The sequence below is a fragment of the Triticum dicoccoides genome, chromosome 6B (genome assembly GCF_002162155.2).
Source record: "Triticum dicoccoides isolate Atlit2015 ecotype Zavitan chromosome 6B, WEW_v2.0, whole genome shotgun sequence".
In the NCBI taxonomy this organism is placed as follows: Eukaryota; Viridiplantae; Streptophyta; class Magnoliopsida; order Poales; family Poaceae; genus Triticum; species Triticum dicoccoides.
The window spans coordinates 663,780,481-663,794,472 of NC_041391.1; positions in this window are offsets into that span (position 1 = coordinate 663,780,481).

Sequence of the window (13,992 nt, forward strand, 5' to 3'; positions counted from 1 at the left end):
AGATTTGCAAGATACACATGAATCTGAATGTTGCAGACCCATTGACTAAGCCTCTTCCACAAGCAAAAAATGATCAGCATCAAAGCTCCATGGGTGTTAGAATCATTACTATGTAATCTAGATTATTGACTCTAGTGCAAGTGGGAGACTGAAGGAAATATGCCCTAGAGGCAATAATAAAGTTATTATTTATTTCCTTAATTCATGATAAATGTTTATTATTTATGCTAGAATTGTATTAACCAGAAACTTAGTACATGTGGGAATACATAGACAAAACATATAGTCCCTAGTATGCCTCTACTTGACTAGCTCATTAATCAATGATGGTTATGTTTCCTAACCATAGACATGTGTTGTCATTTTATGAATGGGATCACATCATAGGAGAATGATGTGATGGACATGTACCATCCGTTAGCTTAGCATTATGATCATGTCAGTTTCATTGCTACTGCTTTCTTTATGACTTATACAAGTTCCTCAGACTATGTGATTATGCAACTCCCGAATACCGTAGGAACACTTTGTGTGCTACCAAACGTCACAACATAATTGGGTGATTATAAAGGTGCTCTACAGGTGTCTCCAAAGGTATTTGTTGGGTTGGCATAGATCGAGATCAGGATTTGTCACTCCGTGTTTCGGAGAGGTATCTCTCGGCCCTCTCGGTAATACTCATCACTATAAGCCTTGCAAGCATTGTGACTAATGAGTTAGTTGGGGGATGAAGTATTACGGAACGAGTAAAGGTACTTGCCGGTAACGAGATTGAACTAGGTATTGAGATACCGATGATCGAATCTCGGGCAAGTAACATACCGATGACAAAGGGAACAACGTATGTTGTTATGTGGTTTGAACGATAAAGATGTTCATAGAATATGTAGGAACCAATATGAGCATCGAGGTTCCGGTATTGGTTATTGACTGGAAACGTGTCTTAGTCTTGTCTACATAGTTCTCGAACCCGTAGGGTCCACACGCTTAATGTTCAATGAGGATTGGTATTATGAGTTTATGTGATAGGATGTACAGAAGATTGTTCGGAGTCCCGGATGTGATCACAGACATGACGAGGAGTCTTGAAATGGTCGAGACATAAATATTTATATATTGGACGACTATATTCAGAGAACGGAAGTGTTCCGGAGAAGTTTCGGATAAAAACGGAGTGCCGGAGGGTTACCAGAACCCCCCGGGGAACTAATGAGCCTCGATGGGACCTAGTGGAGAGAGAGAGGGGCCGGCCAAGGCAGGCCGCTCGCCCCCTCCCCTTGAGTCCGAATAGGACAAGGAAGGGGGGCGGCGCCCCCTTGCCTTCCCCCTCTCCCTCTCCTTCCTTCCCCGTCTCTCCCTTTAGGTGGAAACCTACTAGGACTTGGAGCCCTAGTAGGATTCCCCTATTGGGGGCGCGCCCTTGGAGGGCCGGCCGGCCTCCCCCTTTCTCCTTTATATACGGGGGCAGGGGGGCACCCTAGAACACACAAGTTAACAGTTGTTTTAGCCGTGTGCGGTGCCCCCCTCCACAGTTACACACCTCAGTCATATCATCGTAGTGCTTAGGAGAAGCTCTGCGCCGGTAACTTCATCATCACCGTCACCACGCCATCGTGCTGACGAAACTCTCTCTCTCTCTACCTCAGCTGGATCTAGAGTTTGTGGGACGTCACCGATCTGAACGTGTGCAGATCGCGGAGGTGTCGTACCTTCGGTGAGGATCGGTTGGATCATGAAGACATATCACTACATCAACCGCATTGTCATAACGCTTCCGCTTTCGGTCTACGAGGGTACGTAGACAACACTCTCCCCACTCGTTTCTATGCATCACCTAGAGATAGATCTTGCGTGATTGTAGGTTTTTTTCAAATTACCGCATTCCCCAACACTATGGCCCTTGTGAACAATCAAGCTATCCGGTAAGAATCGCTTTGTGGCTCTCTCTTTTTTTGAACTGGTCATTATGTGGTTCTTAGGGACTCACACCCTATTCCCTTTCTTTTTGTACCTCTTATTTATGGGCTCGCTTTTATTACGGAGTCGATCAAGGACCAGATGGATATCTTGTCTCTCATCTCCGGATATGGATATGTATCTGTCTTTTTGTATGGAGAAGAAGACGTAAGTGATATCATTTTCTTTGTGGTTGCTGTTATAAATTTTGCTATAACAAGGTAGCTCATGTGTTGTATTCCTATTTGGTAGATATGTTCTGCTTCCAAGGATTGTTCTTCTGCTCATAGGTTGCGTTCCTATTGCTTCACAATGTTTGTATTTACCATATTACTCCTCAACACCATGAGGTCAGTCATCATCATATGTTCCTCCATATTTAACATAGTCATTTACTATTCTGCCCCTATTACCTTCAGTTCTTACATGTTTGTCTTTCATGGCATCTGTTGTCTTACAGTTGGGAGCAACTCCAATTCCATCAGATGTACATGAGCTATATGTTGATAAGCTCGCGTATCAGATGGCGGATGTTCTTGATTTCCTCAGGTAATAATTGGCTTACTTTTTTGTATTATGTTAGTGCCTAAAGGAGTTCTTTGATGTTATTGTGGCATTGCTCTTGTAGTTTAGGGTCTGTGATGTGCATGGGTGTCACACCGCCGGTGCCTATATGCTTATCTTCTTTGGAGTATGTGTTTGCACGATTAGGTATTTAAAGCTTGCTATTTGGCTAACAATTTGTTTTATATATTATCCTAGACAAAGTAGAGGGAAAGGGTTCTTGGTCTGGTGTTGGTTTCACCTCTATGCAAAGCCCCATCTTGGAGTGAGTGGTTGTATAATAAATTAAGAATTCACACTTCAATTTCAGCCATGAATTGTGAGTGCCTTATTTCCTTGTGTATATTGGCAGTACATTGTATTCCATTTTAACCTCAAATACAATGTCCAGTTAGACAATTACTAACTCCTATTTGTATATATTTTTTGATTGTTTGATAGATTAATCTTGGTCTGAGATGTAGTTGTGAAGTTATTCATTTTCTTGGGATGCAATTCTTTTGCTAATATGGGCCAAGCCTTGGTGGAGGTAGCAGTTGTTTGCAGATTTGCACACCACATGTATGTCTTAATATCTTCATCAAAGTAAGGATTTCTTTTCTACTTGTAGTGAATTTGCTATCTCTTTTCTGCGCACAATGTTTCTACCTAAGAAATTGCTTATTCATTTCTGCTTAGTCAGAACATTATTCAGTCCAGAGGAATACAGCCGTTTATGAACACAGCTGATGGCAATGTTCGTATGGATTTGAAAGAAAAAATAGTGCTGCCAAAATATATTTTGATCACACCGCAATGCAATGTTGTTTTTTGCCAAAGAAATGAGCAATGGGTTACATGGATTGCTGGAAATATTATTAACAGAACACCATGTCTGGCATAAGAACGAAACAACATGCCAGGAAGTTTAATTATATCTCTTTCAAATATTCAAAGTTCGTTGTTCTCAATTTTAAATGATCCATTGGTTGGCTTGTTCAGCAGATCATGGTTAGCCATTTTTGTTTATTGTCATCACATAACATAATCGAACTGGACATTGACACCTTCTCAATGTGAATGGCCATTTTCACCCTATCGAATTAAGAGCTATTCGCGGAATGCACACACATTGACCCTTGTTTGTACCAGTAATAATTTCTCCTTCCAATACTCTGTCACCTAATCGAGTGATAATCAACCGCGTACCATTACACATGCCCAATGACTGGTTAATATTCCGAAGAAGCATGACAGGAGCACCAACTTTAAGTCCAATTTTGTGTCGTGGAAAATTGTTGATAACTATAGAATTCAATAATTCAGGCGGATAAAATAACTCCATTTGATCGATAGGATCTGTAGATTTTGATATTGAATCACAACTTAAATAATCAGTGTAATCTCCTGGAACACGGCCGAAGACTACATCGTTTAGTTCATCTGCAACATTATTGGTGGGACACACAATAGCACGTTGTGATAAATATCACCATTATCATAGTTCAAGTGGAAATCATCATATATATTGTCAACAACAACATGCATATGATCTTCAATGGGGTTTAACACCAAATCCTCAGGAATGGAAATCCAAGATGGTGTAGTCTCATCATTCTTACAATGCATAGCAATGGAGCCATTACCAATATTTTGCACCCAATCAGAAAAATCTGCTAACTTAGCATGTTCATCTTGGCACAAATTCGGATTTGATAGCCGCATATCGGTAAGCAACTTGAAAACTTTCATATGGGCCCATAACGGGGAGCTCATCAATGAGGCACCAATAATGTCTTCTCTTGTTCCACCTTCAACAATTGGTAAAATTTGTCTAAAATCACAGCCGTATAAAAATACCTTTCCTCCCAATGGTAACAACCGATTTTCTTCATTCTCAGCTGAAAGAACATCCCTCAATATTCTATCTAAAGCTTCAAAATAACAATGATGATTCATTGGAGCTTCATCCCATAGAATAAGACATGTCCTCTGTCATAACGCGACCAACATAGAACTTCTTGATATACCACATTGACTCTGTTCATGAACGTCCAGTGGAATTTTAAACCTTGAGTGTCCAGTTCGGCCACCTGGTAAAAGAAGAGATGCCACTCCATATGAGGCAATGACGAGCACTATTTGCTTTTCAGACCTAAGGGCAGCAATAACTGAATTCCAAAGGAAAGTTTTCCCAGTGCCACCATGTCCAGAAACAAAAAAAATACTCCTCCTTTGTTTGCACGAACAACACCCAATATTTCAAAGTATATATTTCTTTGTTCATCATTCAATTTGTGATATAGTGATTCTGATTCGATAGCCAACTTAGCTACATAATAGCTTAACTCTTCAAGAATCAACCTGTTTAAGCATTCATTCCTGATAGGAATCTTGCGTGAGGTTAAGTTGAAAGAAGCAAGGTATGATCGATTTTTAATAAACATAGAAGATAGCTCACAAAGGAGTTGATTTTGTAGAAAATCTTTTGGCACTTTATATCTAGGATTATCCAAAGTTCTGGACAACCTAAGTGATATATCTTCGGCCATACTTGGCCAAAACCGATCAAAAAGAGCACGACCATTTCCAACTTCATAGTGAAGAAGAATGGTCATAAAAAGATGCCTCAACTGAAATGCACTTGCCCATACAATAGCTTCATCAAATAACTTAAACCATCAGTTGTCATCACCTACTAATCCTCTGGATTGACATGCTTCCTTAAAAGTATCATAACGTTGACCATTGTGTGTTCTCAAATCCTCATAGCAAGTAGCATCGGGAACAACCATGAGCAACATCCAAAGAAAGAATACTTCGCCAGTACCGGGATGTACATGATAAATATGACCTATCTTGCTACCAAGCTTTTTTGTTGTTTTCTCTTTGTCCACAGCTTGTCGCTAGCGTTCCAAATCCATTGAATAGGAAATTCCAAATATGTAAGCGATCTAGCAGACATATGCTTATGATTTGCAACAAACCATTCAGTCAGTATTGTCTTCAAAGTAGATGGATCATTTAAAACTCCATCAAGATTGGCTTCCTCACTGAAAATAACCCTATTCATATTAGGAAGATGGACAACTAATCTCTCAATTGAAGGTTATCATCCATGAATATCATAGGCAAACATTCTCCAAAGAGCTTCACATGCAGATAGGTACCTTGGCACAAGAGTAACAAAAACAATTTTAACAACTCAATATTAATAAAATAAAAAACATAAATTAAAAGAAAAAATGACAAAAATTGATTGTGCAAAAAGTAAAATATCAATAGGAACCTGCATTTGATGTAATCGTCAATCTCATTTCTACCAGTAGAAAATGGAACAGTAAAAACACCTCTTCGTTCATTGGTGGTTTCAATACGCATTCGTACAACATCATGCCCCTTTGTAAGATACTTGAACAAATCTTTTAAAAGATTTGTTTTGTTGCACCATTCAACATTTATATGAGCTTCAAAATGTTTAAGAAGATTCATATTATAGGGAACAACCCACTCATTTCCAAGCTGTAGAGTGTCCTTCTTTCTGAGCACATACCGACCATCGTGGCGACGACGGTAAACAGGAAATCCGACATCATCAACCATTGTTTCATCACTAAAAGGTTTTCGAAACCTTTTGGAACAACTACTATTCTTCATGCATGAACATTTATCATTGTGCACTCCACATGAACCATGTACCATAAATTCGTCCACAAGAGCATATCCAAGTGGATACACCAAAGGGTCCGGTAATTCAGCACAAATCAGCTTGTTGATAAAAGCTGGAGAAGGATCCTTGGTACTGGCCTTCAACCAAACTAACGTATGAGTATGAGGAAGACCTCTCTTCTAAAAGTCTACAACATACAAATCTACATGAAAAAAATAAATGTATCAAATATTTTGCCTAAAAACAGAATCCAAGTACATCAAGCTAGACTGCATGGCATTAAATATCAAAATAAATAAGTAACAAAAGGTAAGATTTTAAAAATTAGCATGGAAATGTATCTTACATGCTTGAATAGGACCGAAAAGCGAACCATTTTTCACATCAGTTAGAAATTCAGCAAACTTCATGTTGAAAACTCATGTAACAATATCAGGTCGATCAGCAGGAACCTGTCCAGGCTCGGAAGCAAGAGCATCAATAATTTCTTGCCACTTTGGATTACATGTGAAAGTGATGAATAAATCTGGAGCACCATATTCACGACAAATAGCCATTCCATCATGATAATTCAAAACCATATACCGACGCCCACCAGTGAAACTTCCATGTATTATGAATTGCACACCAACATTCTTTCCAGTAGAACTACCTTCTCCAATTGCATCAGATATTCCCTGGTAAGTCTCGGATCGTAAATTATCCTGATTCCAAAAATGGTACTCCAAACGGCCTGACTCAACACAAGAATAAGCATTGACAGCCACCTGTTGACTAAGTCGCCCACAACTGGTGTAAGGATTTGGTTCCCCCTCACGGTAATGAAAATAGTAACCATAATACTCCAACATACAAACTTGGCTCCGTGGCACTTTAGAACGCCGAGGCACAATAGCACCAGTATCAGGTGTCTCCTCAAACAGAACACCACGTGCATTCAGACTGAAAAAATAATCATCATTGTAGACATATTTAATACCCAAATGGTAACTTTTATCCCCATATGGAAAAACCAAGGGGTATTGTAGAGCCATAAGGTTAGAATTGGGAGAATATACGTGCTCCAACATACCAGCATGTGTCTCTACAACCACATCAAATTTCTTGCGATCAGGAGTAAGATCACCAACAATGATAATAGCCACCTCACAAGCCATTGGACCATAAAAACGCGTGTCATGGGGCCTGCCATCATTTCCTAAGAAGCGGATAGAAACCTTTGGCCCATCAGGAGAAGAAAAATTTTGGCGAGCAATTCTATATTTGTGTACCAAACGATGATGCCTATTCAACATATCGATGAGGCTGGCTACTATTTCTGGATCAGGCTCAAGAGAACTATCGCCTTCACGATCAAACACATTAATTCTACTTTTGACTTCATCAGCTGAATCAACAATATATAGTTGTGCAAACTTAGGGTTTTCATCTTCAGAAGGAAGAAGAGGACCAATTATGTGATAAACGACCCCGTTCATTTTAAATACGTATGGACTACCCCCAGCGTTAACATTGTGATCAATTTGAGCACCAAGAGATGTGAAACAAAACATAGAATTATAATCTCTAATCAAGCGCATGAAACAGGCACAAACAGGGCCACCATTGAAACGAAGTAAATCCTTCAACGGGCAGGGCCAATCAGCAAACTTTGGCAAAGAAATCTTGCCATCTAGGCAACAACCGGTATAAATAGGTTGTAGGGGATTAGCATCCTTATGACGTGTGGACCCTTCATGAAACCAATAAAATGCCCCACATTTCCGACAGGTAAAACCTGGTGCGCCATAATAAGACCTCCCCCGTGAAACAATTGGCAAAAGTTACAAATTAGTACATTCAATAAATCAGAACAACCAAGGAAACCCATATATAAAAAAGAGAATAAGAAAACACAAAATATTACGTTTAAGTAAAGGAATATACTCCTTAGGAAAAGGTGGCTGCATCAGTCGAACTGTAATAAAAAACATAAGCATGCTAAAACCATAAAGTAATTAAACATCGTTTACAGGTCAGTAGTAGAGAATGATGTAGCAGTAAATGGATACCTTTTTTTTCTTCCTGATCGAAAATCACCAATTAACTTGCGTTTGCGCCGATTGTACAAAATATCCAAGCGGTCCAAAATAGGTGTGCCTAGGACTAAATATAACAAAAGTATCACTAATGAATCACATGAACAGATAGCAGAAATATTTAAAAACACAAACACCAGTATACAATGAAACAAACCTAAAGGGGTTGGCCTGTCATGAGGACCCATGCTCAACAATGGGACAACACGTGGAGGAACAACTATCAACTCATCGCCAAACTGATGGTCATGAAGAGTTGAATTTTCAGATGGCACATCAACAGAAGTGTCAACAAACTCACAACCAACTGTCTCAACCACCTGGACACCAATCTCAACACCATCACTGTCATTCAATTGGCCTGAAAAAAAGGAAAAGGGGTACTCTGGAAATAGAAAAACAAAATAAAATATGTACACCAAATAAACAGATCAACATACCAAAATGAGAATCAGAAATTGGAAGTGATGGTACACCATTGGAGGAAGTAAACGAATATACACCTGCAATATAGACAAAAAAAAGAGAAACATCTGACTATACATAATCAATGAGAACCCACAAAAGAACGCTGTAAACCTAAGTGTAAACCAACCCTGAGTACAGTCAACAGGTCGCTTTCCCATACAGATTTCTTGTCGACGGCGACGTGCCTCCCGAGCACACGATGCATATCCATCTTCGAAAAAAACACGTAAATTATTAGTCATCACAACACAATTAAGAAAATTATACATACATGTTAAGCATTTTCGAAATACATGAAGCCTATTTGTCATATAATGTAATATTAATGCACGATGAACATTTCTTAAATAATACATGATCAAAATTGTTCAAATAATTTTGAACATTTTTAGAACATGGAATTTTAATACACTTTAAACATATTTAATTATACAATAAATGTTTTTCAAATAAATTTTAACAGTTTTAACGCACATTGAACCTTTTTAAATACAAGACAAACATTTTTAAATATTTTTAACATTTTAAATACAAGATAAACATCTCCCATGAAAATGGACCGGCCCAATGACTAGGAACTGAAGGCTATGTAACGTTATTACTCGCAGTTGACGATATATAGCAGCTCCTGAAAAGTGCTGTGTGTATTTTGAAAATCTTCATCATATATTAAAAAAAGTTCACTTAGTATTTAATGTATATTTTTTTTTGAAATCTTCATTTATATTATGTAAATGTGAACCATATAAAAGAGAAGTTCAGGAAATATTAAAAAGATATTTAAATTATATTTGAAAATTTTACACGATAAAAAAAATGTCCATAGTACATTAAAAAATGTTCTGTGTGTATTGGGAAAACGTATATTAACCCAAAAAAAGCATATATTAAAAGAATGTTTATGTTACACAAATTTTTAGAAAAGAACAGAAAACTAAAATACACGCAAAGAGAAAACCGAACCCAGAAGAAATCACTAAAATTAAAAACCCTAAAGCCATACTTCAAAAAGTCAAGTAAGAAAAAATTCACAAAATAAAACCAGAAAATGAAAAAAGTTGCAGAAATGAGGCCTAGAACAGTAAGGTTAACATAAAAATCGGCTGAAACGGTGGAGCGCTAACGCTAATGTGCCAACCCATGTGCCAAATAGGAATTGGTGCAACTTCAGTAGTAGCATGGAGAATTTTGGGCTGGGACCTGGGAGTGGGTCACTGTAGTTGGGCCTAAGCTTTTCTGGTGGTGGTCCTGTTCCGTCGCTGTGCTGCCACACGTCCACTGTACGGCAATCTTGGGATATGTTCATGTTAAAGCATGCTAGAGGTAAATGACCGTCCTAATCTTTTTGTTTTGAAGTGTTGTGTTCTCACTTTAATATGTTGTCCTTACTTCTACTAACGGATCTTTGATACGGTGGTCGATGGCTTGATCCTGGATTCAGTAAGCTGGGAGTTGTTCCTTCTTTTTCTTTTTTTGCATTTGTTGACTTCTTCGGGTTGGGCTATATGGAAGATCTTCAATTCAATTAGTGCTAGTAATAAGAAGTATCATAGTGATTTTTATGTTTTAGTCGCACCCAAAGTGTGTGATTCAGCTAGGTGTGCTTTCAAGGGTAGTTCTGGGCTCACAAATCGTAGCGCAGTTCAGCCAAGTCTTTCTTTGACTTGGTGCTTTCTGTTTGTACATCTGCAAAGCCGTAGGTCTGTGGTAAACTACTCACGCTTCATCAGAAGGGCAATGGTGTTGATGTAGAAGCCCTCCGTAATCGAATCCTTCTCCGATAGGACGTCGGAAAAGGCCCCTAGATGGGATCTTACGGGTACAGAAAGTTGCGGCAGTGGAAAAGTGTTTTCGTGGCTCCCCTGATGGTTTTGGGGTATATGAGTATATATGCGCGAAAGAATTAGGTCAGGAGTACCTCGAGGGGCCCACGAGGTAGGGGGCGCGCCCAACCCCCTTGGGCGCGCCGCGCGCCCTCCACCCTCGTGGCCGCCTCGTTGCTTCTCCGACTTCATCTTCAAGTCTCCTGGTTTGCTTTTGGTCCAAGAAAGATCATCGTGAAAGTTTTCTTCCGTTTGGACTCCGTTTGATATTCTTTTTTTGCGAAACTCTGAAATAGGCAAAAAACAGAAACTGACATTGGGCTCTAGAATAATAGGTTAGTCCAAAAAAATATAAAAAGCATATTAATGCGTATAAAACATCCGAAACAGATAATATAATAGCATGGAACAATAAAAAATTATAGATATATACGTTGGAGACGTATCCACCTGTTGGGGTTCGTTGCAGAAAATAAAAAATTTCTACGCATCACCAAGATCAATCTATAGAGTAACTAGCAAATAGAGAGAGGGAAGTGCATCTTCATACCCTTGAAGACCGCGAGATGGAAGCGTTACAAGAACGCGGATGAGGGAGTCGTACTCGAAGCGATTAAGATCGCGGTGGATTCTGATCTTAGAGCCGAACAACGGCACCTCCGCGTTCAACACACGTGCAGGCTGGTGACGTCTCCCGCGCCTTGATCCAGCAAGGAGGAGGGAGAGGTTGAGGAAGAGGGGCTCCAACAGCAGCACGACGGCGTGGTGGTGATGGAGAGGCAGTACTCTGGCAGGGCTTTGCCAAGCTCTTACGGAGGAGGAGAGGTGTTGGGGAGGGAAGGGGCTGCGCCTTAGGTGTTGTGCTGCAGCCCTCTCCTCGCCCCTCTATTTATAGGAGAAGGGGGAAGGAGGGCCGTCCCCCTCTAGATGAGATCTAGAGGGGGGGGGCAAGGGGAGGGGGCTTGCCCCCCAAGCAAGGGGGCGCCCCCTTTAGGGTTCCCCCCCCAACCCTAGGCGCATGGGCCCAAGGGGGGATGCGCCCAGCCCTTCAAGGGCTGGTTTGCTTCCCTCTACGGCCCATAAGGCCCTCCGAGAGAGGTGGCCCCTCCCGGTGGACCCCCGGAACCCCTCTGGTGGCCCCGGTACAATACCAGTGTGCCCCCGAACTTTTCCGGTGACCGTATGACAACTTCCCATATATAAATCTTCACCTCCGGACCATTCCGGAACTCCTCATGATGTCCAGGATCTCATCTGGAACTCCGAACAACATTCGGTAATCACATACAAGTCTTCCTAATAACCCTAGCTTCATCGAACCTTAAGTCTATAGACCCTACGGGTTCGGGAATCAAGCAGACATGACCGAGACAGCTCTCCGGCCAATAACCAACAGTGGGATCTGGATACCCATGTTGGATCCCACATGTTCCACGATGATCTCATTGGATGAACCACGATGTCGAGGATTCAAGTAATCCTATATGCAGTTCCCTTTGTCAATTGGTACGTTACTTGCCCGAGGTTCGATCGTCGGTATCCCAATACCTTGTTCAATCTCATTACCAGCAAGTCACTTTACTTGTTACATAATGCATGATCCCATGACTAACCACTTAGTCACATTGAGCTCATTATGATGATGCATTACCGAGTGGGCCCAGAGATACCTCTCCGTCATACGAGTGACAAATTCCAGTCTCGATTCGTGCCAACCCAACAGACACTTTTGGAGATACCTGCAATGCACCTTTATAGTCACCCAGTTACGTTGTGACGTTTGGTACACCCAAAGCACTCCTACGGTATCTGGGAGTTACACAATCTCATGGTCTAAGGAACTGATACTTGACATTAGAAAAGCTTTAACAAACAAACTACACGATCTTGTGATATGCTTAGGATTGGGTCTTGTCCATCACATCATTCTCCTAATGATGTGATCCCGTTATCAATGACATCCAATGTCCATAGTCAGGAAACCATGACCATATGTTGATCAATGAGCTAGTAAACTAGAGGCTCACTAGGGACATGTTACGGTCTATGTATTCACACATGTATCATGGTTTCCGGTTAATACAATTATAGCATGAACAATAGACAATTATCATGAACAAGGAAATATAATAATAATCATTTTATTATGGGATAATTAGATTTATGCCCCTAGTTGTGTCCCACTCGTCTGTTTTACCCCTAATTCCCAAAAGTCACCGGTTCTGTCCAAGTCACTTTGCTTCTCTTATGATTTTGACCTTTTACCGTTTGACCATCAGTTTGAAAACTTCATAACTAATTCATACTAAATCAAAAAAATGCAAATAAGATACCAAAATGTTTAGAAAAACATCACCTATATGTCAGTGTCATTTGCATTCATGAAAAAAGTGTTGAAAAGTGCACATCTGAGTTTTACCTCTTTTGATACCACCATGAATAGTAAACTCTAAAAAAGTTCAAAAAAAATCAAAAAACATTTGGTGGCAAAGAATGACAAATGTTTTAAGTGCCTGCCAAGTTTCATCAGGGAATAACATTCGTGGGTGCCGCGGCAAAAAAAAACAATCAGCTCTCCAAAATAGATTATCTTTTTGCCATGACTTCCACGAATGTCGTTCCCTAATGAAACTTGGCAAGCACTTAGAACATTTGTCGTTCTTTGCCACCATTTTTTTTTGATTTTTTGAATATTTTTAGAGTTTACTATTCATGGTGGTACCAAAAGAGCTAAAACTCAGGTGTGCACTTTTCAACACTTTTTTCATGAATGCAAATGACACTAACATATATGTGATGTTTTTCTGAACATTTTGGTATCTTATTTGCATTTTTCTAATTTAGTATGAATTAGTTATGAAGTTTTCAAATTGATGGTCAAACGGTCAAAGGTCAAAAGCATAAGAGGAGAAAAGTGACTTGGACAGAACTGGTGACTTTTGGGAATTAGGGGTAAAACAGACGAGTGGGACACAACTAGGGGCATAAATCTAATTATCCCTTTTATTATTGGCTCTAGGGCATATTTCCAACAGTCTCCCACTTGCACTAGAGTCAATAATCTAGTTACACTGTGATGAATCGAACACCCATAGAGTTCTGGTGTTGATCATGTTTTGCTCGCGGAAGAGGTTTAGTCAACGGATCTGCGACATTCAGATCCGTATGCACTTTGCAAATATCTAAATCTCCATCTTGAACATTTTCATGAATGGAGTTGAAGCGACGCTTGATGTGCCTGGTCTTCTTGTGAAACCTGGGCTCCTTGGCAAGGGCAATTGCTCCAGTGTTGTCACAGAAGAGAGTGATCGGCCCCGACGCATTCGGAATAACTCCTAGATCGGTGATGAACTCCTTCATCCAGATTGCTTCATGTGCTGCCTCCGAGGCTGCCATGTACTCCGCCTCACATGTAGATCCCGCCACGACGCTTTGCTTGCTGCTGCACCAGCTT